This window comes from Opisthocomus hoazin, chromosome Z, assembly GCF_030867145.1.
Source record: "Opisthocomus hoazin isolate bOpiHoa1 chromosome Z, bOpiHoa1.hap1, whole genome shotgun sequence".
NCBI lineage: Eukaryota > Metazoa > Chordata > Aves > Opisthocomiformes > Opisthocomidae > Opisthocomus > Opisthocomus hoazin.
In genome coordinates, this window is record NC_134454.1 from 34,490,118 (window position 1) to 34,517,310 (window position 27,193).

At 46.8% G+C, this 27,193-nt stretch overlaps 1 protein-coding gene across 12 annotated transcripts in view; it reads right to left on the reverse strand.

Annotated features, from left to right (window-relative positions):
• ELAVL2 (ELAV like RNA binding protein 2) overlaps window positions 1-26,790 on the reverse strand; it is a 93,897-nt gene extending 67,107 nt beyond the window's left edge. For 5 of the 12 annotated variants that reach the window (XM_075411385.1, XM_075411384.1, XM_075411386.1 and 2 more), the window contains exon 1: window positions 26,722-26,790. The gene's annotated coding sequence lies outside the window, so the exon portion shown is untranslated. Of the gene's footprint in view, window positions 1-24,715; window positions 24,774-25,931; window positions 26,176-26,721 lie in introns of those variants that run through there. The other 7 variants (XM_075411388.1, XM_075411392.1, XM_075411380.1 and 4 more) reach the window with 7 other exon arrangements.
• Between the last annotated feature and the right edge of the window lie 403 nt (window positions 26,791-27,193).

Sequence of the window (27,193 nt, forward strand, 5' to 3'; positions counted from 1 at the left end):
AATATCAGGTCTTGATGCAAGTGCAACAAATACTGGTTAAGAACAGATCCATGCATTAGTTGTACACAAAAAAAATCATTTAGGGATTCCCACACAGAACTATGTAAAAGTTTTATTTAAAATGAACATAAGTGTACAGCACGCGTTACATCTGTGACATTACTAAACTCAAACTCAAGTCTTTGGAATACTGTCAGTTCTCTCCACCAAGAGCTTCTCAAACCTGAGCTCAAGCAGTTTATTGGTAACAACTGGGAGTCATCAACTGGCCTTTGATCTACTGGTATGTTTTTATGAAAGTCACTGGTTAAGACCAGGGTTGTGCCAGGAAGTTCACCATATCCTCCTCCAAAATCTTGCAAGCATTTTTCCAGTCTTACAAACACTTCTGGCCTCCAGAGTGTCTCCCAAGTCATATGACTGCAAGTTATCCAGTTCCAAACAGAACAGTATATAAAGCATACTAAGTAATCTAAAGTATTCAAGGTTAAGTTAAATGCATTTACTTCACCTTCTCTCATCATCTATGTTAGAAAGCAGAGAGGGCAGGGAGGGATGTGATGCAGGAGAAGCTTCAGAACCTACTCACTGTTTTCACCTTTGACAAAGCCTGATCCACACCAGATGCTTCATAAAGTGCTGTCTATATGGAAAAATCAGTAAGATTAAAGGCCTCCCTTATACCTCTGATAGCACAGAAGTGACATGCTGAATACAGGAAACTACACCAGTTTACCCTTGACAGCTGGACTTGTTTCACAGCAGCATTTAACACATGGGAAGATTCACAAATCTACTGGGGAGACAGAGAATGGAGGGACAAAAAGCATTTTTGCTCCAGGACGTTTAACAATAAACTACTTTTTTGCTTATGCTACAGAGAGTTTTGAGCTTTCTACTTCATTAGTCAAAGAATATACACAATTAAGTCAGCATCCTTAAATAAACCCTTCAAAAGGGACTCAGGTAAGCCTCAAGGAAGAGAATTACAGAATGGCAGGAGTTGGAAGGGACCTCTGTTGGTCACCTAGTCCAACCCCCCTGCCGAAGGAGGGTCACCTACAGCAGGCTGCACAGGACCTTGTCCAGGCAGGTCTTGAATATCTCCAGAGAAGGAGACTCCACAACCTCCCTGGGCAGCCTGTTCCAGTGCTCCGTCACCCTCAGAAGGAAGAAGTTCGTCCTCATGTTCAGACAGAACTTCCTCTGCTTCATTTTGTGCCCATTGCTCCTTGTCCTGTCACTGGACACCACTGAAAAGAGCTTGGCCCCATCCTCCTGACACCCACCCTTCAGATATTTATAAGCATTTCTAAGGTCCCCTCGCAGTCTTCTCTTCTTCAGGCTGAAGAAGCCCAGCTCCCTCAGCCTCTCCTTGTAGGGGAGATGTTCCAGTCCCCTCATCATCCTTGTAGCCCTCTGCTGGACTCTCTCCAGTAGCTCTTCATCTTTCTTGAACTGGGGAGCCCAGAACTGGACACAGTACTCCAGATGAGGCCTCACCAGGGACAGTGTAGAGGGGAAGGAGAACCTCCCTCGACCTGCTGGCCACACTCCTCCTAATGCATCCCAGAATGCCACTGGCCTTCTTGGCAGCCAGGGCACACTGCTGGCTCATGGTGAACCTGTCGTCCACCAAGACACCCAGGTCCCTCTCTGCACAGCTGCACTCCAGCAGGTCCACGCCAAGCCTCTAATGGTGCATGGGGTTGTTCCTCCCCAGGTGCAGGACCCTGCACTTGCCCTTGTTGAACCTCATCAGGTTCCTCTCTGCCCAACTTTCCAGCCTGTCCAGGTCTCACTGAATGGCAGCACAGCCTTCCGGTGTCTACCACACCTCCCAGTTTGGTGTCATCAGCAAACTTGCTGAGGGTACATTCTAACTCTTCATCCAGGTCGTTGATGAAGAAGTTAAACAAGACTGAGCCCAGTACTGACCCGAGGGACACCACTAGTTACCGGCCTCCAACTAGACTCAGCGCCGCTGATGACAACCCTCTGAGTTCTGCCATTCAGCCAGTTCTCTATCCACCTCACTGACCACTTGTCCAGCCCACATTTCCTGAGCTTCCCTAGAAGGATGTTACAGGAGACCGTGTGGAAAGCCTTGCTGAAGTCGAGGTAGACAACATCCACTCTTCTCCCCTTATCTACCCAGCTAGTCATGCCATCGTAGAAGGCTATCAGATTGGTCAAGCATGATTTCCCCTTGGTGAATCCATGCTGACTACTACTGATAACCTTCTTTTCCTTCACTTGCTTGATGATCTCCAGGATAAGCTGCTCCATCACCTTTCCCGGGATGGAGGTGAGGCTGACTGGCCTGTAGTTCCCTGGGTCCTCCTTCTTGCCCTTTTGGAAGATTGGAGTGACACTGGCCTTTCTCCAGTCCTCGGGTGCCTCTCCTGTCCTCCAGGACCTTTCAAAGATGGAGAGTGGCTCAGCAACGACATCCGCCAGCTCCCTCAGCACTCGTGGGTGCATTCCATTGGGGCCCATGGATTTGTGGACGTCCAGATCGCTTAAGCAATCCCTCACACAGTCCTCCTCAACCAAGGGAAAGTCATCTTCAACCTTCATAAAGTAGATCAACCACACACTAAGCTGTAATACACAGCAGCAGTGCCTTTAAACAGTCTTCCATCTGGAGAGACACTAACTGGTATTTCAAAAGTATGTTAGTATGCTTAAGCACTACAGCCTAAAATTAGGAGGATTGTTTCCCCCAGAATTACTTCCGTATTTCTCTTCCCTTCTGATTTTTCACACAGCACCAAAAACATTTTACGTTCTGTTCATCTAGAATTTCTAAAAAATAATCCAAGAGCACTATCTGTTCAGTGAAGCACTTTCTTACAGCTGATTTGAAACACAGGTATCAAGTACTTCTCCCCCTAACACGACCCATAACGCTCCCAAAACCAGAAGAAACAGTGTTGGATGGGAAACAGTCTTTAAACGAGAAACCAGAAACCAATATAAAATGGTAAAGACAAAACCCAGAAACTATCCTTAGTGCCAATATTTTAAAAAACACTAAGCAGTGCAGTCTCCCAACTGTCACACCAGTCTGTTACATTCCAATTTGCTTATGCAAAGTACAGATTGTTATATTTCTCTACTACAGTAAGTGGATTAGCTACACAGACTAACATTATTAGCAAGAATCTTTGGTACTAAGAAGAGGTATGACTCTGGGGGTGGATTTTGCATTTATTGAGACAGGTGACAGAAAAGAAGCAGCAGGAATCTTTCAACAGACCTCAGAAAGGAGTAAGTGGTAGAAGTGATTCAGCTGGCTGAGAGCACCCACTTGACAAGCAAGTGGAGAAAAGTGGCATCAATTGTTTTGCAAACCTATCACAATTGGATTACCTGACCCAGAATAAACTGTACCAGTGTAAACTGACCTAGCAAATTCTGTTCAACTCAGGGAGCAATCTGCTCCTTGGACTGCTTGTTCCTCCTTATTTTCAGCAAAGTGTTTGTGATTCAGTAGTTCAGCAGCACATAATCTTTGTATCTTGGGAGTCCATTACAGAGGGGAAATGCTATTAATACAACCTTCATGAAATGAAACAAGCTCCTTTACCCCATACAGCTCTGTCCCCCAAGCACTGGTGCTGCACAAGACTGCAGAACGGAGAAAGACTAAGTTTCTCTAGCTAAAAATAGGTACTCCTGAAAGCTTTAAAAAAATTAACTGTTAGCATTTTACTATTAATATGGACAAGAACAAGCTTCAAGAAAAGGAGGGTATCCCAAGTCAAAACTGACAAAATGTTAAACCGTACCAGTACAAAGTAAGTGATGACAGTGAGAAATTAACAAAATCTTCAACAAGGGAGCTCTAGAAAGCTGGGAGCCCTCCATTATACAGGATCTTTATTTCCAAGCCTTGCACATTTGAATGTTTCATATACCCCTTTAAAAAAGCTATCAGTTATGGATCCTTACAGCCTGCTATAGTCAGATGTGTCTCAACAGCTTTTAGACATATGCTAGTCATCCCAAGGCTGCCAGTGGTACTGAGCGGTCGATCAAATCACTGTTCCTAGAAAGAGCATGCTATTCTGTCTGGAAATCCAGACTGTCCACACCATATTTTTTTCTTTACCTAGAGGTCTTCAAGGGGCTTTCTAAACTTAGAACATCAACTTTGTCTTGTTACTAACTGAAAAAAGACTACAGTTCTAGTAAGTTCTTCTCCAGGCAGCTCTCTCCCAGCTCTCTCAACCTCCCCCCATAGCAGAGATACTCCAGTCCCTTTAACATCTTCAATACCCTTCACTGGACTCTCTCCAGTATGTCCATGTCTCTTGAACTCAGGAGACCAGAAGAAGTGTCGACCTCTAGGCAAAAGCCAGGCAGAGGCTTTGTTAAATAAAGTTTGTTTCATTCCTAATAACTAAACACTTAAACCTACCACAAGAATTTGAACAAGAGCGAAAATAGCTGTATGTATATCAATGGATGTGAAACTCTCCACATATAAGATACCACTGGCTGTTAACTTAGTACTTCAGTAAAATCTACACCATTATAAGAAGGCAATGCAAAAGACTCAACCCTCCATTATCACTCCCCAACAATTTCACAATCAGAGCATTTTTGAAAATTTTTGAAGAGTTACTAACTGAAGGACAGTGTTCCAAAGTGACAAGTAATTTTTTAACTTTCCACTATGAGCATAAGTCATTTGAAGCCTTCCCCTGTCATGACAGCTAGAGTATTTCCCATTTCAGTGGCTTGACAAAGAACCAAAACTCCAGAAGACCCAAATCAAGAAAATAGCAGTCCCCATGATCTACTTGCAAAGGAATTCCTGTAAAAGACAGGCAGAATACACAGAAATCCAATTTCAGTTGTTAATGATGCAAATCCTAGATACCATGACCCAGCAGGCTATGTTCAAATCTGCTAAGACATTCATCCAAAAATCACATTGCTCCCACTTCTGGAATGCTGTGAAAGCACTTCTTTCACTGATGCCACACAACAGATTCATCTGTACCTAGGGCACTGTGCCCAGTCTCAGAGCTTGGCAATGACACCTTGCACCTTTGTGTATGTGTACTGCTCAAAAAGATAAAAATCAGAAACACAGAAATAAATGCATAACCCTCTGGTTAATGACCCAGGGCTCTACCAGGTGAAACACCCAAGAACCCTGCAGTTCTCTTTTCCGCTTTTTCATATCAAAAATCCATGAAGTTCCACATGCAACTCCAAACACACTCAAAAGGCAACTTTCTTTACACCTGAAGTTTCAGAAGTCCAAACTATACAGTGTTTGCACAAACATGGAAAATCCCAAATTTGACAGGGATAAGCAGTAGTCATATAAAGCATCAAATTTACTGATAATGACCCACATCATCAGTTTATGTTTCAAATCTGAGGCAAGCCACTTGCTTCCTGGCACTGCTCCAATAACCTTGTGGCATAAGAAATGCTGCAACAGATAAGCTGTTTCTTCAAGCAGGTCTTCTTTAGTCTGTCATATACCAGTACCGTATCTCACCCAATTTTAGCAGGTAAATTGTCAGGTAAGAGACCTGTAAAAGCTTCCCTTGACATTCTCTGAAAAAATCTCACTTTAAAAACAGTTGCTTTCATCAGGAGACAAGTGGTGTTCAAAAATAAGGAAGTCCCCTCACCATCCTTGTAGCCCTCTGCTGGACTCTCTCCAGTAGCTCTTCATCTTTCTTGAACTGGGGAGCCCAGAACTGGACACAGTATTCCAGATGAGGCCTCACCAGGGCAGTGTAGAGGGGAAGGAGAACCTCCCTTGTCCTGCTGGCCACACTCCTCCTAATGCATCCCAGAATGCCATTGGCCTTCTTGGCAGCCAGGGCACACTGCTGGCTCATGGTTAAACTGTCATCCACCAGGACACCCAGGTCCCTCTCTGCACAGCTGCACTCCAGCGGGTCCATGCCAAGCCTCTAATGGTGCATGGGGTTGTTCCTCCCCAGGTGCAGGACCCTGCACTTGCCCTTGTTGAACCTCATCAGGTTCTTCTCTGCCCAACTCTCCAGCCTCTCCAGGTCACGTTGAATGGCAGCACAGCTTGCTGGTGTATCCACCACACCTCCCAGTTTGGTGTCATCAGCAAACTTGCTGAGGGTACATTCTAACTCTTCATCCAGGTCGTTGATGAAGAAGTTAATCAAGGCTGAGCCCAGTACTTTATTCAAAAATAAGGAAGTCTAGCCCCATCTTTATTCTAACTTTTAAAACAAATATTTTCAAACTACCTGCTTCTTTTCAGAAATTGTGTGCATTTCGTATCAAGTTGACACACTAGATACTCACCCAGCACACTGTGCACCATACCACCTGGCTTCTAAAGGAAAATCTGACCTCAAAAAAAGAAACTGCACCAGGCTGTGTCAACATGCTACTTCAGCTTCACTTTTCCCAAATTACAACCCTACCCAATATCTTTTATAATGCATGAAAATTAATCTAAAAACTGATTTAAGTGTTCCACTGCCATCCAAATTTGTTTATACTGAATTTCTTTCAATCCATTAACTCAGCAAGTTAAACCCTTACCTTGCTCCTCAGCGCAATCTGTCATACAAGGGTAACACTGTCTCACAAGGATCTCACATAATGAATGATTCAAACAGTGGAAGTGTTAATGGCATGAGGCACAAAATAGTAACTCTTCCTTAGCTCATAACATACTTCATTCTTGTACAGATTGCCAAAGTGCTTTTAATTCTATTTCTATTCTTTGCACCAGCTCAGCTCAACTGGTACACAGGACACAATGTTTTGGCACAGAATGAAGTTATTTAAACACTGACAGTTATACACAACCTAAAACAGATGGTCAGTTCTCCTGTAAGTTTAAAACTTCAGGGAAAGAGCCATGGAAGCCTGGATGTGCTCACTAGGACTGTTCTTCTGATAAGCCAGGGAACTTAATGAACCTGCCAACTGCAGTTATTGCTCTGAAGCTACAGGTTTAGTAGACTTACTCAGAAAGACTACCCTACACAGGTTCAGCCTGTCTTATACCTTTTAATCATCATTTTCTATTGCATAAATAGATGCCAGACATCTGCTGTTTCTTCTACTCAAAAGCAACGATTTGAGTCAAAACCTGTTAAAGCACAGAAGGTCCTGTTCGCGCCACAAAAACTAAGCAGGCCAACATCCATCCAGTCAGCCAACACAAGAGTTTCTGTCCAAGGTACTTCAATGTTGCTCAGACCATACAAACAGGAGCTCCACCTGAAACACTGGCCCACTAAGAACAAAGATAACTGAAGAGGTTTTTAACTCCTGGGATTTTTCTCTCACAAAACCAGCCCACAATCTACAATATTTTCTACAGGGTCTTCCCAGAGATAATTCTAACCATCATGCCTTTGGTGTGCTGTAACACTTTCTCCCACAGATCTTGTCAATGGCTAAACTTGTTAAAATCAAGCCCTTTTACAGAGATGACATTGAGAAACACAAAACGTTCTTGCTGAGCTCAAAGACTTATGACAGTTTATCTCCAGTTCCACCATTAGTGTTTTTGTCCTTTATTTAGAAATCATTCAACTTCATATGAGGAAATGCTTGAGTTTGTCAAAAATAGGAGAATGATGCTAGAGAACTGACTCAGAAAAGTAAGATATTTAGCTATTTCTGTAACAAGGAAATTATTTTTACCTTTAACATTCTCTGATTTTTTTTATTGGTACATCAGCTCAGACAGAAAGCCATCATGTAGCATCCTTGATGCTAAATACAAGCAAAAAGAGCAAAGACCACGAGCAGAAAAGGTAAATCCCAGCATACAAGTGAAATTTTCAATTACAAATGAAGATTTCTTCCATTAGCTCTCAACTAAAACACGAACTTAACAAAAGAAACAGCCACCTTTCTAGATAAAGTGCCTACCATAATTTCAGGTTCCCCTAGAATCCAGGCAATACTGCATGCAGATTGGAACTGAGGATTACTTGTTAGTAGTAAAGCCCAAACAGAGGAAACAAGAGTTCCTTTAACAAGTCTGTAAAGTACCATGCAGATGAAAGATCTCCTACCCCCAAAACACTTGCAGTCAAAGGTTGCAGAAATGATGCAGGAACAGCGGTGGCAAAGGTCTATCTTAAGATTTAGCAACAGCTTCTATAGACTCAAAGGCAACAAGCTTAGTACACATTTACTCAGGCATGAGTTGTCCGCAGTCTTCGCCAGTTTATTAGATGATGCTGCTACTGGTTAATAATGCACTTTGCTCCTCTTCTGCAACACCAGAGTTGATTTTATTTCCTTATGTAACATCTGTGTAAACTATTGCTTACATAGCGCAACGCTTCTTCCCTAAAGGTTAGGGATGAAAAGCAAACTCTACACATACTTGACTGTTATTGGCATTCTGACAAGGTCAAAAAGACCTTCATCTAGACCTCCTACCAGACACATTCTTTTAGGCAAGTCCTCAAAATGAGAACTTAGCTGGTAGAGCACATTCAGAACTTCCCCAAAACCAGATACCTAGCAGCTATTGCTTTTTCACACAACTCAATATGGAAAGTAGATAATGAGTAGAACAGTAATTTCAAAAAAACCACTCAAACATGCACTCCCTACCACAGCAAGTCTCCAACTACAGCCTAACAGCCTGCAAAGGAAATGAGAGTTACCCACGGTGTAACAGTGTTCTAAACTACTGCCCAAGCTGCATCTTAAAACACAAGGATATTAACTGCTCTGAAATACGATAGGAAGCACAGTAACTCCTCAGTAAGTTAGAAAAATTTAGTTTGCAGATCTTTACTTCATAGCTGTTTTTGCTGATAAGTGTAAAAAGCAGAACTAAAAACAGCCAGTGCAAACAAGCTCTTAAAAATGAAGCACTTCATATAGAGGGAAGAAAAAGCATTCTGAACTTTTTTCTTTAAGTGCTAGAAAGTTTCCCAATTACACAATGTGTACTTCAAAACTGTGGACGTTAATTCAACTTACCAGCACTGCTAGAGACTTAGGTCAACTTAAAGACATCTGGAACAAAGGCAGAAGGAAGTCCACACAAAATGTGGGCCTGCTGCTGAATGGGGCAGGGAACCTGGTGACAACGGACAAGGAAGAAGCTGAGAGTCTACTCCTTCACCTTGATCTTTACTGGTAAGACCAGTGCAAATAAAAAATGGAGGGGAGTAAATAAGACTGGGCCAGACTCTTTTCAGAGGTATTCAGTGTCAGAACAACATATTATGTTTAAAAATACAAAAATTTATTTCCACAGTGAACATGGACAAGCACCAAACAGCTCACCCACAGAGCATGCAGACTGTCTCTGGGCAGAGCAGAAGACATTCCAAGCACAGCTGGACACTGTCCTGGGCAGCCTCCTCCAGGCTGACCCTGCTTTAAACGAGGGGCTGAACCAGAAAAATCTCCCAAGGTGCCTGTCAACCTCTCCAATTCTAAATCATTTCAGTCATTAATTAACTCATTAAAATACCTTTCAAAGTTTTTAATGAACTAAAAAAACTAAAGTATGCAGTAGAGGGCTGTTAACCCCTAGCACCAGCTCTAGTAATTAAACCAGCATTGAACACAAGCCGAATACATTAAGTCTGTGTCCTTCTGTTCTCCTGCAACCGGAAAGAGTTACTGAAAAGATTCCACCATCCATAAGTGGTGGAAATTTATGCATCCATCCTGTAGTCATCCTATTACTCCACTTGTTAATGGCAAACAGAGTTCATTCATACTGTACTTCATTAATATTCAAATGCACTTGCAGGTACAGGAATATATTATGTTAAGTCTACACATCAGCTTTTACCTTCCACAGTTGTGTCAACAGCAACAATTCTTAAGAGGCAAGATAAGGCGATGAGAAAAAGGGAAAGAGACTTAAGGCATATCTAAATTCCCAGCCCAAGGTCATGCACTTATGAAAGTTTCAAGCTATTACGTGCTACAACCCACAGGAACGTTTGGGAACAATAAGATGGCACATCACCCATACGTCCTATGGATGGACTCAATACCTCTAAGGTGTCCCTTAGAGAAAGCACCAATAGTAAAGCAAAGGATACATTTGTGTTACTCAATTAACCAGCATAAACGGAGAAAGAATTCACACACACAGGACTCCAGAGAAATTACTTGGCAACGTAGCATTCAACCTTTAAAGTATTAGCTCAATACTGCTTATTATGCATCCATTAGCTTACAACTCCTTATGCAGTCCTCCATTTACCATGCAATTCCACTCTCCAGTTTCAGATAGAATACACTCTAGAACACTGCCCAGGATAAGAGTGTTCTCAAAAGCACATTAGAGCATTTCACCTACTGTCAGGGGAGCAGCCCATTTTGTCTAATAAGCAACATTTTTTCCCCCAAGCTTACAGATCTGCCACTGTTAACCAGCATAAACAGGTAACTAAAAGCAAGACCTGTGCCAAGACAATGTTTCTTTCACAAGAGGCCTGCCAACACTACCCTTATCTTCTAAGTAACTCAATGCACTCAGTGAATTAACAGACTTAAAGGAAGTTCAAGAAATCAAGCTTTATGCTTCATTTTTTTTTATAAAGATACAACTGCTGATATATCAAATTGGTATATCTCCCCAATTCCGTTCTGACATTTCTACTGCACAGCCTACCTCAAGGCTGTTTGTGACAGTTTCCTTATCAACTAGAGACAGACAAGATGTGTTATGCCTTTACAGACGCTTCAGAACTGAATCCTTCCATGTTCAGGAACAGTTGTATGCAAGCTATAAAAAGAAAAGAAAAAAAACACACTTGGGAATGAAATGAAGCAGAAGGAAATTGCCTTGAACAGCAACTGTTGCTTGATCCATTGTGCCACCATCACTGTTCTGGCTTTCTGGGATTTTTTCCCTCCACGTATCAAATCTTGCCTATGGAATTCTTCACCAAGCAGACTCTCCACTGACATCTCCTGAAAGCATGAAGTTTTACAGCTGTGTTATACTAAAGTAATTCCACCCTCCCCCACCTGTTTAACCTTTTCTTGCCTGGAGCACCTGTTAGATTGAGTGCATCTGCATTCTCTTACAATCACCTTTGCAGTCCTATAGCTATCAAGCACCTCCAACTTCAGTTTACTGTTGACAATGGTTTTGCTTCCCACCCATCACTCTCCATACCGATGAATGCCACAATGAGAAATTTCAAGACACTTTCAAGATCCGAAGGACAAAATGACTGGACAACAGTTCAGTGACACCATTCACGCTCAACTCAATGTAGATGACATCTATCACTCTTCTGCTTATCCACAGACCAATTAATTTCAAAGATGGTCTGTTCCACTACAGTTTACCCTTGGTAAATCAACTGTGGCTATTAATCTTTCTTCTAATTTTCACAGAGATGACTTCAAAGACTACTCACAATGATTTACTCAGGGACTAGAGTGAGGGTCCCCACATACTCCTCACTGCATTCACTTTTAATAGCAACAAAACTTGCTTTTCTCCAGTCATCAGGAACTTTCCTCATCTTCTTAATCTGCCAAAAATATTACTGGCCTCATCATGACAGCAGACAATTCTCTCTCAGTACCCTCACACTCATGGACCTAAAAGAGTTGAGATTTCTCAAGGGACCCCAGACCTGTTCCTCTTCTACTCCCAGCACCCTCCTTGCAGCCTCTCCCCATGCAAAAAAAAAAGCTCAGGACACCCTGTCAGTAAAGACTGAAGCAATAAAAGCACTGGGCACCTCACAGCCTTGTCTGTCTGCCATCAGTATATCATCCACCCCATTCAGCAGCAAGCCAGCAGTCTCCTTTTTAATTATTCTTAATTCTTCTGCTGCTACATTATTGGTACAAACCCATCTTGCTGCCCTTGACATCCTTCACCAACTGTAGCTGAACTCTGGCTTCTCTAACACTATCCCTTTATTCACTGGCAATGCTCCTTCTTTCTGTCTTGTCCTCACTGCCATCTCCTCTACACCTCTTTTCTGCACTGGAACTCAGACACCAGTTTCCTGTACAACAAAGCCTGATATGTCTAGTCATTTTCCATAGTGCTAGAGGAGTACCATGCATCTGAGCTACTCTTCCAACAGGCAGATTGTTCTTCCCCCTTTTTCCAACAGGGCCTGTATACCTCCATCACTGGACAGCAGCCACACCAGAAGCCCCACCACGTCTCAGTTCCTCCAGCAGTCCCACCGCTCTGGCCTACACAAAAACCTCTGCCTCCCACTGCTTGTCACCTGGGCCGCACACACTTGTATACAGGCACTCAAAGATGGCTTTCTTTTGGCCTGTTTTGCCCTTTGAGGGCTTTCTCATTCCTGTAGCTCTGCCCATATCTAGAAACCCAAACTCCATCCTCCTCACTTCACTCGAAGCTATTACTACTGCACCCACACACCATACTCAGTTTAAAGTCCTTCTCCCCAGCTTGTTAAATCCTTTGGCAAAGATGCTCTTCCCTTACTTTGTCAGCTATCCTACTTCTCTGTCTTCATTTCTCAAACAGGGGCACACTATTGCAAGAGGCAAAATGCTGTACACAACGCTAGTCACAGAGACATTTATTAACTGTCAAATAGTATTTGCTTCCATCAAAACTCTTACCCTTCCGCTGTTGGATTGAAAAATCCTCCTGCAGAGCTCCCATGTCCTTTGCTTGCACTCTCAGAGCTCTGTGGCCAGCCTGACTTACTTCATTCTTCTCTTGGCTGCCAGTGTTGCCCCCATGAATAAGCAGCAAATAGTGAGCAATTGTGCAGAAGCAGGACAAGCCTCAAAGCCCTATGAAGCATCCTGAATCACAGATACGAGAGAAACAACCCTTCCATGACAGCACATCTGTAAGGCAGGTGCCCCTGTACCTCACTAAAGTCAATCCCTGACCACTACCATCAGCCTCTACTTCTACACATTCATGATTACTATGGCTCTGCACTGACACTGTAAATTCAGATCATCATTCATCCATTTACAATAGATACTGAAAAACAGGACACAGGATAGCAGTGGGGACAGACCATCAGTTTATCACTGCCTAAAAAGCAAAGATAATTGAGTAGGCAAGTTTTAATACCCAGCCACTTGTTAAGGGAGGCTGACTTGCAACCTGGAGATGCAATTACTATGCATCTGAGTATACTACCTAACACCAAACACCAACACTTTCTTTCACTGCTCAAAAAAAGGGACAGAGACCTGGCAGAGAGAGACAATTTAACATCTGTCACTGCTGGGGAGGGAGAACAGCTTATCTTTAACCCTGGCACTGAACACAAAACACTAACATTTCCCCAGACCACAGACAGGTGGTAGGACCAACTTCAACAGCTGATTTCTTTGTTCAGCAGACGAAGAATGGAGCAAGTGATGTGCCATGGAACTATTCTCCACCTAAAAATTAAGAAAACCTCCAACTTCTGACCCCCTCTCAGGATGTGTGGCTGTCAGGAATACACACTCTGACAGAAATACCTGTTCTGGAAACATTTAAAAACCTCAAATGCCAGTATGAATGCAGACAAAAAAAACCCTGGATGTACATTCCTGGTCCACTTTAAAGTCTATAGTTATTTCTTGTTAACTAGGTGACAGACCATGGAGAAGCCACATCTCATAGGCACACAAACATTACAGCAGACATACCTAAATTCAGAAGCCTTTTAGCACACAGCACAGCCATCTTCACCCTTGCGTACTGTCCCGCTCAACCAGCTACACCCGGTCACCAGTGCATTCCCCTTTTTTCAGAGATTCACTGCCCTCTGGCACAGATCAAGGCACTGACCGGTGACCTGACTGGCTTGCCAAACATCCACCCAGCCTCCGACAGGACAGGGGGGAAAAAACAGAACGGAACAGCTTGTAGGTCAAGAAAACAGACAAGGAAATAACTTACCAATGAGTGTCACAGGCAAAATGGACTTCACTTGAAGACAATCAATTTAGCATGTTGCTATTTAAAATGGATTTAGCTAGTGAGAAATAAAATCAAGATGAAAACACCTTCCTCTCACCTCGAACCTCATCTTCCCTGGCTCAATTTCAGTCCTTCATTCCCACCTCTTCTGCCTCCCTTGCCACCTCCCAGCAAGGTCAAGGAGGACGGGGGTTTACAGGCACACTTTTCCCCTGCTCCAGCAAGGGCACTCTGCAGCCAGCAGCTCCTCCAGGAAAACATCCACCTGCTATGGCGTGGAGTCCTCCACAGGCTGCCATGCATGTACCTGCTCCAGCACGGTCCTCTCCATGGGCTGCAGCGAAAGGCCTGCTCCACCATGGCCTCCTCCCCCAGCTGCGGGGCCATGCCAGCCCCAGGCCAGCCATGCCGCTGCTGCTTCCCCTCCTCTGACCTCAGGGCCCACAGGGCTGTTTTCCTCATGCTTTGTCACCCTCATTCTACTCCACCGGTGCGCCATTTTGTCCTTTCTTCAGTAGGTTTTCACAGAGGCACCACAGACTCCCCTGACAGGCTGGGCTGGGTCCTGCAGCGATGAGGCCACTGCTGATCTGGCTGGAACCGGCCGTGTCCAGTACAGGCAGTCCCAGACCTCCTCGCAGAGAGCTCAGCCGGCTGCAAACCCCTGCCCTGGACACCCAAGGCAGCGAGCTGCCACTCCGAGGGAAAGCTCCGCAGCCAACTCTCGCCCAAGTCCAGACACAGAACTTGCAAAGTCTTAGGGAGAGAAAAGAGGAACCCCGCCTCAGACTCTACTTCAGGTTTCCTTGGTCACTGCTTTCCTGGTGAAATCCAGGGAGTTGAGAAGAAAGCAATTTATGAGAAGTTCTGAGACTTGAGACAAAGCTCCTATTTCTCATCCAGCAGGGGGCTACACAAGCAGTAAAAGTAGCATTTTCCTGGGGCGAAGCACTCATCTGGGTGCCTGCCACCACATGCAGGCCTCCACTGGCAGGCAGCAGGAGGAACTACTGGACAAAGCTCATTCTCCCCACGTTACTTTGGTGCCAAACTCCTGATACAGAGACTGAAATTGGTCATTTTGCCCGCATCCCCTCAGGGAAGCGAGATCCATCACCCCTAGCATGTAGTTCTCCTCCATGCCTTCTCAAGCCCAGACAGCTTCCTCCCCGTGGCTCTGTCGCTTCTTCAGCATCTCCCAAACCACCACGGCAGGGCCCAGGGGGGCTGCATCTGCTCTGCTCCTGCAAGACACTGGCTTCACCACAGGAAGTGACACCAGCTGATTAAAAACAAGTGATGTTCAAGCCCACCCAAGCAAATTTCATCCCTCAAGCCTCACATGGGGAGACATACGGAGGACCTGTTTTGCTGGAGTGGAGGAAGAGTAATGAAAGGAGAAAAACTACTTTTAGAAATCCATGTAGAGGAGTAAGCAATGAAGCAGGCTGCTTCGTAACCTATCTACGCAGGGAGTTTGGCACAGAGTTCCCTCTGCTATGAGAATAGCTTCTCACTATTTAGTCCCATCTAGTTTTGTGCTACACACAAAGCATCTATTTTTGAGCAACAGCTAGCACCAAGAAAGGCTTAGGCACTCAAAAGTTTGCCTGCTACAGAGGAGCCACCTGTGGGTAACTGCTCCTCAGGAAACACTTTTCTTGACCCAAGAAGCCTGTCTGACACTTTTTTTTGGTTTAGAGTGGTGCGAAAAAATCACTCTTCAAGTTAAGGAGATACAGTGCGTAATCTCTCTGGCCAAACTGAAGACCTACAAAAAAATTACCATCTAAGAAGAAAAACCTCCAATGTTTGCCCGTCCATCTTCAGGTCAAAGCAGCACAGAACCTCTGTAGTGAGTAGACCACCAAACAGCATAAGCCTCCAAGCAAACTTTTAAAAAATGTTTAACACGAGAGCATAACGTTGCTACCCGTTTTGATTTGGAGGTTGTCACCGTTTAAGATCGTAGTGTCATAAGCATGCAGGTAAGCTCATCATCTTCCTCAGGCCAGGAAGGAAAAAACAGAACTGACATGTAGCAGAAGAAAGGGCGTATCTGGAAGCTAAGGTGGTATACTCGTGTGGTATACCCACGGTCTGCTGAGTTTTCAAAGAGCATTACAGGTACTATGGAGCCTGTTCCCATTTAATCCTGTCGGACAACTTCTGTATTTTTCCACTGAAGATTAAATAACCCTTCAGTTCAAGACAAACACCTACCATCTGCACTCAAGTGTTCAAAGTTGCCCAGGTAGTATTAGATCATTAGATCATGCCTACATCATGGTGTACTTGAGCGTACCATTTCATATGCATTTATGTAGGTCAACAGAAAGTCCTGCATACATGTACTGTATTTGCTGAGAATTTACTCATTGTTATCTTAATTTGGACTAAACATATGATTAAAATAACATGTCTACAGATCTTCCTAATAGCCTAACAGACAGATTTTTCATATATATATATATACACACATAAAAGCAGCACAGCCTTCTTAGGTAAGCAATCCATAGAAGAGATATATAAATCAGTCTTTACAAGGGCAAGTCAACCCAATTTAACAAACGGGAGGACAGTTACAGTTGTATGGCAATTAATTTTCAGTATTAGAAATATTTGAGCAAGTACTAGCAATAGCCACTAAGTCCCCGAACTTGGGCCTTCGGACAGTACATACCAAGATTATGTGATATTGATATGCGGAAGTGTAAGTTAAAACTGATAATGAACAGTTAAGTCAAAAAATGGAAACTACTCCTAGAGAAACTATCAACTCATTTTCTGTTCTCATGTATTGCTTCAAACAGGAAACCTCATGCATTTGATCATTCTATGAATTCACATTGAACATGAGCAATTTAACTTAGCATTTCTTCAGAACCATTGATATCCTTGTTTAAAAACATCTAAACGTTTCAAAACAGGTAATCCCTACTGCACTTGGTTACACATATGCAGTACTTGTAGAGATCAAAAAGGCCATATCCACGAAAGAAAAACAAGACTGTCCTTTGCCACAGCAAAAGCCTGCAGTATCTACTCTTTTTGTCACAGATGCTTCTGTAAAACTAGATTATCAAACTCAAGTATCAATAACGTAACCTACATTTTTCCTAATACTACCCAACTTGGACAAAAGTCCCCCTCACAGACACTTTATCATAGGTTCACAGAATGGTCTGGGTTGGAAGCAATCTTGAAATACCACCTAGTTCCAACACCTCTGCCATTGGGAGGGACATCTTCCACTAGATTAGGTTGCTCAAGTCTTTGTATGTGCTATCTGTATTACATACCGCTTGATGTGGAAGCGGTCACCCTCTCATAAACACTGAGTTTTGCAAGAAATCTTCCACACAAAAAGGTAACCCTACAGCCCAGTTTAATTTAGGCAGAGAAGAGATCCTTGATCAGAGCTATATCCAAAAGCCTTGGTCCCCCATCAGGATGGCTAGTTTTATCCCCTTCAGCTGCACTGGTTCAGAGGAATTTCACTACAAGAACCACTCTCCTTATAAAAATAGCCTCTATCAGAAGACAAGCGTGACTCCACTTAATTTTCTTTCAGTTTGCTCAACTGTTACAGAAAAAAAATGCAGCTACTCAGTTGGTTAACGAGGCTGTAATTCTCATCTTGCCTACCAACATTTCAACCATGGATGCAGTCCAAGGCAAATGCTATTGCTATGCCAAGTTTCACAGTTTAGCTATCTGAATGCAAAAGCAGCTTCTAAAGTCTTCCTCACTTTATGCAGTTCACTTTGTCAGCAATTTTCCAATACCCTTCAGAATGGGTGCTCTGGCCAGATTAACAGCAGCAGTTTTAGGTCAGAAACTCAGTTTCTGGTTACAGCACAACGTGTAAGCACATCAAAATGAAAAACATTAAACTATTAATAAACTAATTTCTTCACTACTGCATGCATGCAGTACATGCATAGTTTGTTAGAAAAAGCATATGGTGTTTTAGAGTCACGATTTTAGTCGTCCCTCTTTTGGAAACAGAAAGCAGCTTCTGATGGATACTTGGGTAGAAAGGAGCCACAGCAGGAAGTCTGACGAGATTTCTAAGCATGTTACTAGAGATAAAAATAATACCCTTAACTATAATTATCGCATGTATTAGGATTTTAAGATTTAGATTTAAAAGCCCATCTTAAATCAATTGTGATATGCAAGCAATAGTGCTCATCTCTTACCTTTAACTAGTTACATTTGCTGGTTCAAGACTCAAAATGAACAGCAGATACAGAAAAAGTAAATAAATCCCAAGATCTTGCTCTGCCTTTAAACTGGGTCAATGCATATGAAATTTAATGGTAATGAATGAATAAAAATAGAGGTCACAACATTAGTTTTCTGACATTTCAAGAGGACGAACAAATGGATAGCACTGAAACAAGGACTCCGCTACAAAAATAAAATGGGAACATAACGAAGGCATGTTTGCTGCTGGCATTCTTGCAATGTATTACCCATTTCAATGCAATGGCTATGCATGTATATGCTCAAAGCAAATTCCAAAGTCCAAATACCCCCCAAGAATCTTCTCTGCTGTGACTGCCACAATAACCTACTCCCTCCTGCACTCAGCTTCCTAATCAGAAACACCCCTTTTTTTCACCACTACTCCAACAGACCACCTCCTCCTCCCCACCGTGCATGCACTTTTCACAGGGTCACCTGGAGCAGTGCTGCAGGAACCTTAAACTAATCTGTAGGTAAACACATGCATTTGTGCCCCACTGGCTCCATGAGCTACCTAAAGCCATTTGGCCATTCAGCATATTTTTGTCTAAAAGGTGCTGCTTAAGTACAGGCACAGCTGTTACAGCAGCATGTAAGGGAGAAGACCGTAACTTCAAGAACACATTCACAGATGCCCTGAAAATACTGAAGTTAATCCCCGGCAAGTGGAGGAGCACTCTGCTTTGGTACCAAAGCTAAAAATCACATGCCACAAACATTTCAAGTATAAACACTAGTCAGACAAACCCTTGCCCTTTTTCTGGTGCTTAGGTTTTTAATTTCTCACTTTTGATATCCATTGTGGCAAGCCTAAAACAGGGAACTCCATTTCTTCAAGGCATTCCATAGTTCCATTAACAACAGACATAACATGAAATCCCCAGGTAATTTTACCTTCTTTAAGGTATATTAACAGTAAGCTTCCCATGCCACTACATAGAAAAAGCCCTGCAGATCCCTGCACACAGAGGCCGACCACCAAAATCTCAGTACAGAGAGAGGCAGCTCTCGATTCCAGACTCCCAAAACCACACTTTTTTCCCCTACCAAACTCTATTTAGATACTATAAATGTTAATGCTTGGAATGAAGCCACTATTCACCTTCAAATAAAGACAAAGCCAGCCTAAGTGGCCCCTTTCACATGTTCCAGTCCCGTGGCATGAAGGTATGGTTCAAGTATCTGCAAAACGCACTGGAACTACCACCTCACTCTGGCAATTCAGCCCAGCAGAAATTGCATAAAGAACATCTGCCCATTTTCTTCTCTCCAGCCTCCGCCCCCACCTCACTTCAGGTAATACGGCAGAAGCCTTCAGCAAATCAATATAATCAGAAACATCAGGCAACTAAAGAAGCCACAGGGAAACCAACTCCAAGCACCCCTTCTGACCATAATTCTACATCTGAAAAAACATGTAAGGACAGTACCGAAAAATATTATCAGCGGGGTAAGAAGCAGGGATGCTACTGGTGGAGAAACTGAATTTACATTACTCTTCCCTTTACATAGCTGAATCTCATTCTCTCAGCCCTTATAAATTAAGGCTACTTTGGCATTTGTCTACAAATGTTTATTTGAATTTCCTGGAAACTAACTCGGTTCATCCATTCTGTAAAACAAGTTCTACTAATTTCCTTTCTGTCATTAAGACTTAAAGTACAGAAGAACTTCGGTACTCCAGCAATAATGCAACGGCAGTTTCATTCCACAAAAATACACAAAGCTTATTCAGTTAAATCTGAGTAAGTACCTGGTTAAACAAACTCACCCTGGCAAGTCTGAAAGCAAATGCAGCTAGCACAGACCTATAGAAAGACTGCTCAACACATCATACAGAATACTCCAGGACACCTTAAACAGCCTTTTCGACCTCTGTGTGGATTGTTTTACAAAGTATTCGAATGAATAATTTTTCCCTATTTTACCAGTACTTGGGTATTAAACTTTCAAGAAACTGCACATACATACTTTACATTACATTCTAGGAACTCCGTAACTGGCCAGTATTAGCATTTTCTAAATCTACTCCACACTCAGCTGAAGACCAGCAAAGTTGCCTGGAGTCCTTAAGACCATCCTACAGTGTCCTCGGCACTTCCAGTGTTTTCTAGGTTTTGAGTCATTTGGTCAAGCATTCCAGGTTTACTGGGAGATAGCTGTTTCTCGTTAAACACAGCAAATCACAACACTAATTCCTGCAGCATCTTACAGCCTCATCTAGCCTAAGCACGAGTTTGCGCAGCTTCTGATCAGCAGCAGCACTGAGCCACCCGGGACACCGGGACCGTATGAGTGAACGGAGAATCAGGATCATAAATGCTTTAGGAAGTGAAGCCTAGAATGACTCTCACTCTGACCCTAGGCTGGTGCAGTCATAACAGGGAAGCACTGCTAAGGCATTTAACACCTAACTCTCATCCCGACTTTTTTTATGAAACTACAGCTGTTTCCAAACACGCATTATGTCTGGGCTTACTGTGACTATCAAAACAAATGAAAATGCCTGTTGCTTAAGTATCTGAGTACCACAAGGAGCAGTGGCTCATACAGAACAGAAAACAGTATGACAGTAGTTTAAGCTCCATCTGCAAAGCTTCAGCTTGTTCCCAATTTGCATTTTTCAAATGTATGTGAAGTAAGACCTTCCCATTAGAATTTCCATCATTATGTAATTACTGCTCCTAAAACTCAAGATATTTTGCCGGAGGAGTCAGATTTAGACTTTGAGCTATTTCAAAAACTCTATGTGGGTTTAGAATTTTTAAGTAAGTTCCTGAGAAAGCACGCTTTTAAGATTTCTGCCATAAGCTGTTTGTAACTATTTCACTCAAAGCTGAAAGACTGCACTCCCTTCAAAAGCACCAACTACTAAGGCCAAGCGTTTCACCGAGGTCATCTTTCCAAGGTGTGCTTTCTGCAGAGCTGTATGCCAAAGTCTATGTGAAACAGTAAGCACTTCCAAGCACAGGGAAAACCAACAATTAGCTGTTCTCTAAACACAGCTTCTGTCAGATTTAGCACGATATTTAGCTGCTCAGTGGCAAAATATTAGATGCTAGGAGTCCCTACAAATCAACAGCAATGCCCACTGGGTGAAAGCCGCTTGCTCGATGCTGGCAGTATCTATGAGCTTCAGTGGGAATCACTCAAGGAGCCTGCCTCTCTTATTTTGTCACCAGAAACTCAGGATGACTTTTTAAATTTGAACAGCAAGGATGAGGCAACAAAACATCTTGATCCGGCCCACCAGTTGTAGCAGCTAAAAGCTACCAATTCTAACTCTGTTATACCAGCTTCTCCAGAACTAATCCTTACGAGTAAGTCAAATTAGGTAGATTCACACAAGCAACAGATGAAAAAAAGCATGTAGCGGCTTCCTTCAGAACTGGAACTACAGATGTTGAAGCCCAAAGCACCATCAGCTAATCCCACTGGACAGTATTGTGATTTTTCAGTTGATATGGAGGCTGTCAGAAAACAAAGCTCTGTGCACAAAGGCAACATCCTCTCACTTTTAAAGTCTTTGCAACAGCTAGCTACATTCACTGCCCTCTCTAGATACTAGCATCTATTAGAAAAGCATTACAGCAACAGCAAAAATGGCTTCAAAGCAAGACTGAAATGTATATTCACCACAAATGGAGTTTATCTGTTGGCTAACAGTCTGTTTTATTGCTATGAAGATCAGTTGCAACAAATACAATCAAAAGCCATTACCCTGTTAGACAGCAAGAGTTTTACCTGTAAAAGCAGCATTTCAACATCACTGTTACTAGGAAGGACCTTGCGCCTGCATCCTTGTACTATTTTTACCTGCAAAGTCCACCTCTTCAACAGCATTGACTTACTTTAAGAAGCACAGGAAAGCTGAAGTGTTCCTCAGGCTTTTAGAACATTAGATCACATCATCTGTTTTCTACTTGGTCCCCGAATAAAGCAAGCTTAGCTTTGTCCTCCCCCCAAAATGCAGCTTAGCGTTACTGGGACTTCAATAAAATTCAGCCTGGGGCTTTACTGTAGTTTAACTATTGCCCTCCAGAAGCCTGGGAAATTGATCTGAAAGCCTTTTCATTTTTGTTTTAAAAGCAGATACTCCAGATCTAGCAGCTGTTTATAACAATTTCAACACACTACACCTGAATCACCCAGCTCAACCTGAAGAGTGTTGGTACAATTTTTGAATAGGCAATAGACAAATCAATGACAACAAAAGCCACACTGGTAAAAGGATCTTCCCCTTTCACTGAAAAACAGTGTTTAAAACGAATCCATGGAGAAGAATGAAAATTGATGTTCACATTAGTATGGGGAAGTCACAGTAAATTTACATGTAGAAATACTATACTAGTTTGATTAAGCAAATAATAGGAAGAGATTTATGCAAATATGAACATATTGAAGAGGTATCTGTCGCAGAGACTAAAGCAACCAAAAATCTCTACTGCATACAGAAAGGATTGACCACTCCACCAGCATAAAAACACACAAAATTAAGACAGCTGTTGCTGAGTGGAAATACCAGTTCAGGTACAGCCATAAGACATTTGAAGAGAGAGTTAAAGATGCACTTTGTCAGATTTTTAGTAAGCAAGATAAAATTCCTTAGCAGTTTCAAGGTCATCTGTATGCTTTCCATAGTTGCAAGCGCTCCCAATATATAACAGCAAAAGCTTCAAATACGTAGATTTCTCTCTGATTAAGCAATAGCCCATTTTAAACAGTATGTAGAGTTACCAATTCCGTATTTGCAAATAGAATGATTTACGCACAATAGCTATAAAACAGATTGGAAGTCCACTCTTAAAACTATCGCCCCTAATACATTTCCAACAGGCCAGGGAAGAGAAGGAGGAGGAAAACAACCTAATTTCAGGATTCAGAATCCAGGGGATTAAAAGGAAAAATGCAAAACTTAAGTTCTAGCTAATACCGTGGTGTCCGTTCCCTCAGCGGAACAGGTTCCCACTTCCTAGGGTATTTTCTGGACTCCCACAGTTTCATTTAACATTGGCCATCAAGGCAGAGATAAATAGCAGAGTCAGACGGCACGCAGTATTTTTAGCGAAAAAAAAAAAGAAAAAAAAACCCGGGAAGAACCTTTTACCTTTCTAAAAACAACCCGCGCACATGCGCGTTGTGAAACACCCAGCTCCTCGGGGGCTGCTCCTGTGCCAGCCACCAGCTCCGAGGGAGCGGGCGCCCGAGCCCTGCGCCGCTGCGGCGCCAGCGCGCTTCGACGCTCCGCAGGTACAGCGGCGCGTCTGTCTTGCGGGCTTCGACTACGCCAGCTACATCGGCTGGAGTAAGACCACTTCGCTTACTTTCTGCAGGGTAGTTTTGAGGTTTTTTTTTTTTCTTCAATAAAGACGAGTTTCGCTACTCTAACGAATCACACCTGTAGGTCAGCGGAGGCAGACGGGGATGCCGAGCTGCTCGGACCCCGCGGTGGGCAAAACCGCGCCCCCCCCTCCGCACACGGCGCCAGGCCCAGGTGACTACGGGGCGGGGGCTCCCCCTCCCCGCCCCGTGCCACCGGGGCGGCCGCGCCGAAATTAAAACCCCCGAAATAAAAAAAATAAATAAAATAAAGCGGGTAACAAACGTGCAACCTACCTGAGCCGTCCCCCCTCCCCCCCCCAGTAACCCTCCTCCGGCCCCGCCGCACCTCCCCCGCCCCCCCACCCGTAGCCGCACCGGTGCGCCGGGAGCCGGCACCCGCACCCCTCTCCCCCCCCCCCGCCAGGCGCTGCCCCGGCGCTCCTCCAGCAGCCGAGCCGGCGGCAGATGCACCGCGATGGGCATCCGCAACACGGTTCGGCCAAGGTCAGACCCGAACAAGGCGGGAAACGAGGGGTGCAGCGGGAGAACGGGAGCCGCGCTCGAGTGGCAGTGCCCCGCGGACGGAGTGGGTGGGGAGAGAAAGCCATTCAGGGGGACGCTGCAGACAAAACAAAGGGTTTACTGAACAGTGTTTTGTCCGGAGAACAGGTGCTAAACTCGCCCAATTAGCACCGCACGGGAAACCGGGGGGTGGGGAGAGACGCTCAGAAAACCCTAAAGGGTAGAACAAAAAAAATGCCATGAGACCCATCGAGGACGGGAAAGGGAGAAAAGCAATTCGGGGGGAGGAACGACACACACACACACGGACCCCACAACAAACCCGGTCTGCAACAGGAAGCCCCCCTTCCTGCATCAACGCCGCGAACGCCTCGGAGTTTACAACTGGGAGCGCAACACGGCGGAAAAACACCGGCCACCTCCAGCAGCCAGGGAGAGAGAGGGGTCTCCGCGCACGCCGGGTCTGGGGGTCCTGCCCAGGCACCAGCGGCCCCTAGCTCAGCCTCCCCCCCCCCCCCCGGAACTCCCCGCTCTGGACCCGCTTCTCCTCCACGCCTGCACCGCAGCGAGGCCCGGCGTCCCGCCGCCCCCTCCGCCGGGACCTCACGCCGACGGCTCCCTACCACCCCCCGCGCCCTAACAGCCCCCCTCGGCCCGGGAACCCGCGCTGCCCCTACGGGGAAGGAAGTGGGGTCCCCGCGAGCGCCTCACCCGCTGACGCCGCCGGTGCCGCCCCGCCGTAGAACGGAGAGGAGAAGGGCGGTGGCGGGCTGATAAAGGCGCCCACCGCCCGCCCCCGCGGCCGCCGCCTGACTGACGCCGCCGGCGGCCACTCAAGGAGCCCCGCGCCCGCGGCGCCGCGCCCCTGGGCCCTGCCGGCGCGGGGAGCGCGCGGCAGCGGGGCTGGCCCCCGCCGTTCCCGCCGGTGCGGGGCAGGAGCAGGGCCCGGGCCCCCGCAGCGCTCGCTCGCCTCCCCGCTGCTCCCTCCGGGCAGCCCCCGCCGCGGCGGGCAGCACCGTCCCGTTTCCCGACGGCGGCCCTCGGAAGCTCCGCTCCTTCGGTCCCGTCCCGCCGGGAGCGCCCGGGGGGTGTCACGGGGAGGGGCGTCCCGTCCCCGGGGTGGGGTGGGGTGCGGGAGGGGGGGACGGGGACACAGCGCGGCTCGGTCTGCCCCAAGGCCGGTCGAAACACACCGCTGACCGAACAGGTCCGGCTGATCCTGCCCCGGCCGCCAAACTTCCCCCGAGCGCAGCGGGGACCGCGCCCCGCACCGCCCCGGTAGGACCACGGACAGGGACCGGCGCCGCCACGCAAACTCCGCGCACGCCGCCCCGCCTGCGCCTCCCGCGCAGAGCCCCGAACAAAGGGGCGCGCATCCCCCCCCCTCCCCGGCAGTGCCTCACTCACCTCCACGAAAAGACACGGACAGCCCCCACCCCCCCCGACGGCGACCGGCTCGTCCCGGGGAAACCCCGCGCGGCTCCTCCGCACCCGCTGACAACGCGCGCTCCCGCTGCGGCCCTTTGTGCGCCGTGACACCGCGGCCGCCTCCTCGCCCCGCGGGAGAGCCACGCAGCGCCGCGCGGCTAATGCAATTACAAGCGGGGGGGGTGTCGGGGGGGAAGTGTTTATCCCGGCTAATCCGCCAAGGCAGGTTGATCTCCTCAAAGCGATCCGGGTCCGTCCCCACGGGGGGCTCCCCCCGCGCGGGGGCGGCGGGAACTTCGCGGCCGAGCCGGGACAGGGTAGGGGACGGCGCGGCCGCTTTTCCACGCGTGTGCGCGGCACCTCCAGCCACCCGGCCCCGGCCGCCGACGAGCCATGGGGGGGGGGGGGGGCGTCGACGCAGGTAGAGCCGACGTCATTGTAGGCGGCATGCAGCCCCGACCCCCACCGCCACCACGGGAAGGACCGAGCCACCACTTACCTCCCTCTCCTCGGATTACCAAAAAAAAGAGGGGGGAAAAAAAAAAAAAAGAAAAAAAAAAGAAAAGTAACGGTGCGGTTCTCCCAGTGAGCAGGAGCGGGAGGCGGGTGGGTAGTTCTCTCGAGAGCTGAATTGGGGACAGTTCTGAAAGGAATTAAAAAAAAAAAAAGAAAAAGCGACGAAACAAAAAAATCCTCGCCCCCCCTCCCCCAACGAGTCCTGGGGGGAAAGGGGAAAGAGGGAAAAAAATATCAAAAAATAAAGAAAAAAAAATCGGAATCAAGAAAATAAAAAAAAGGGAGAACTCAAACGGCGAGGGAGTGACAGGAGTGCCCTCCCTCCGCCGCCCCGCCGCACCGAGCGCGGGAGGGAGGGAGGGAGCGGGGGAGGGAGCGGGCGGGGGACGGGGGAACAAAGGGACGCGGGCGGAAGGGCGATCTCGGGGACGGGCTCGCCCGCCCGCTCTCTCCCTGCCCGCCGGTCCCTTCCTAGCGGCTCGCCGCCGGGGCCAGCTGCTGCATCGCGGGGGGGAGGAAGGACGGGACGCGACGCGACGCGGTGCGGTGCTGCGCCGTGCAGGGAGGCGGACCGCCCCGCAGATTTATAGCGGCCCCGCCGCCCGGCTCCCTGCCCGCCGCCGCGACGGGGTGCGTGCGTGTGCGCGCCGTGACCGGCGGCGCGGTCGCGGGGGTGCGCGCGGGGGGCGGGTGTCCGTGGGCGGCTGCGCCTCGCCCCCCCTCTCCCCCGCCCCACCCCTCCCCCCCATCCCCTCCTCCCGCCCCGCGCCTACCCCGCCGCCACGCGCGGCACCGTCTCCGCACCCCGGCGCAACGCGGCCTGCACAGCGGCGCCGCGCTCCCCCATTGGCCCGTCAGCCGCCAGCTCGCCCCGCCCCCCCGCGAGGCGACGGCCGCCCATTGGCCGCACGCGCCGCCACTCCGGCAGGCCTCCATGGCGCCCCCGGTTGGGGGCCGCGTCCGCGGTTGCGGGTGGGCACGGCGGGGGTCCGGCGGGCGGGAGCGGCCCGCGGCCACGCGTGTCTCGGCATCACGGCGCGGCGGCCCCGCGCCTCCCTCCCTCTCTCCGCGCGCCAGTGGGGCGGGGCGGGGCGCTGGGCCGGTGGCGCGGACACAGCTGCGTGGGGCAGCGGCGGCGCGCGGCTGCTCGGCCGGCCACGTGGGAGCGGGGCGGGGCGTGGCGGAGGGGCCCGCGGACACGGCTCCCTGTGCGGGGGTGGGGGGGTGCAAGAAACTGCCCTGCTC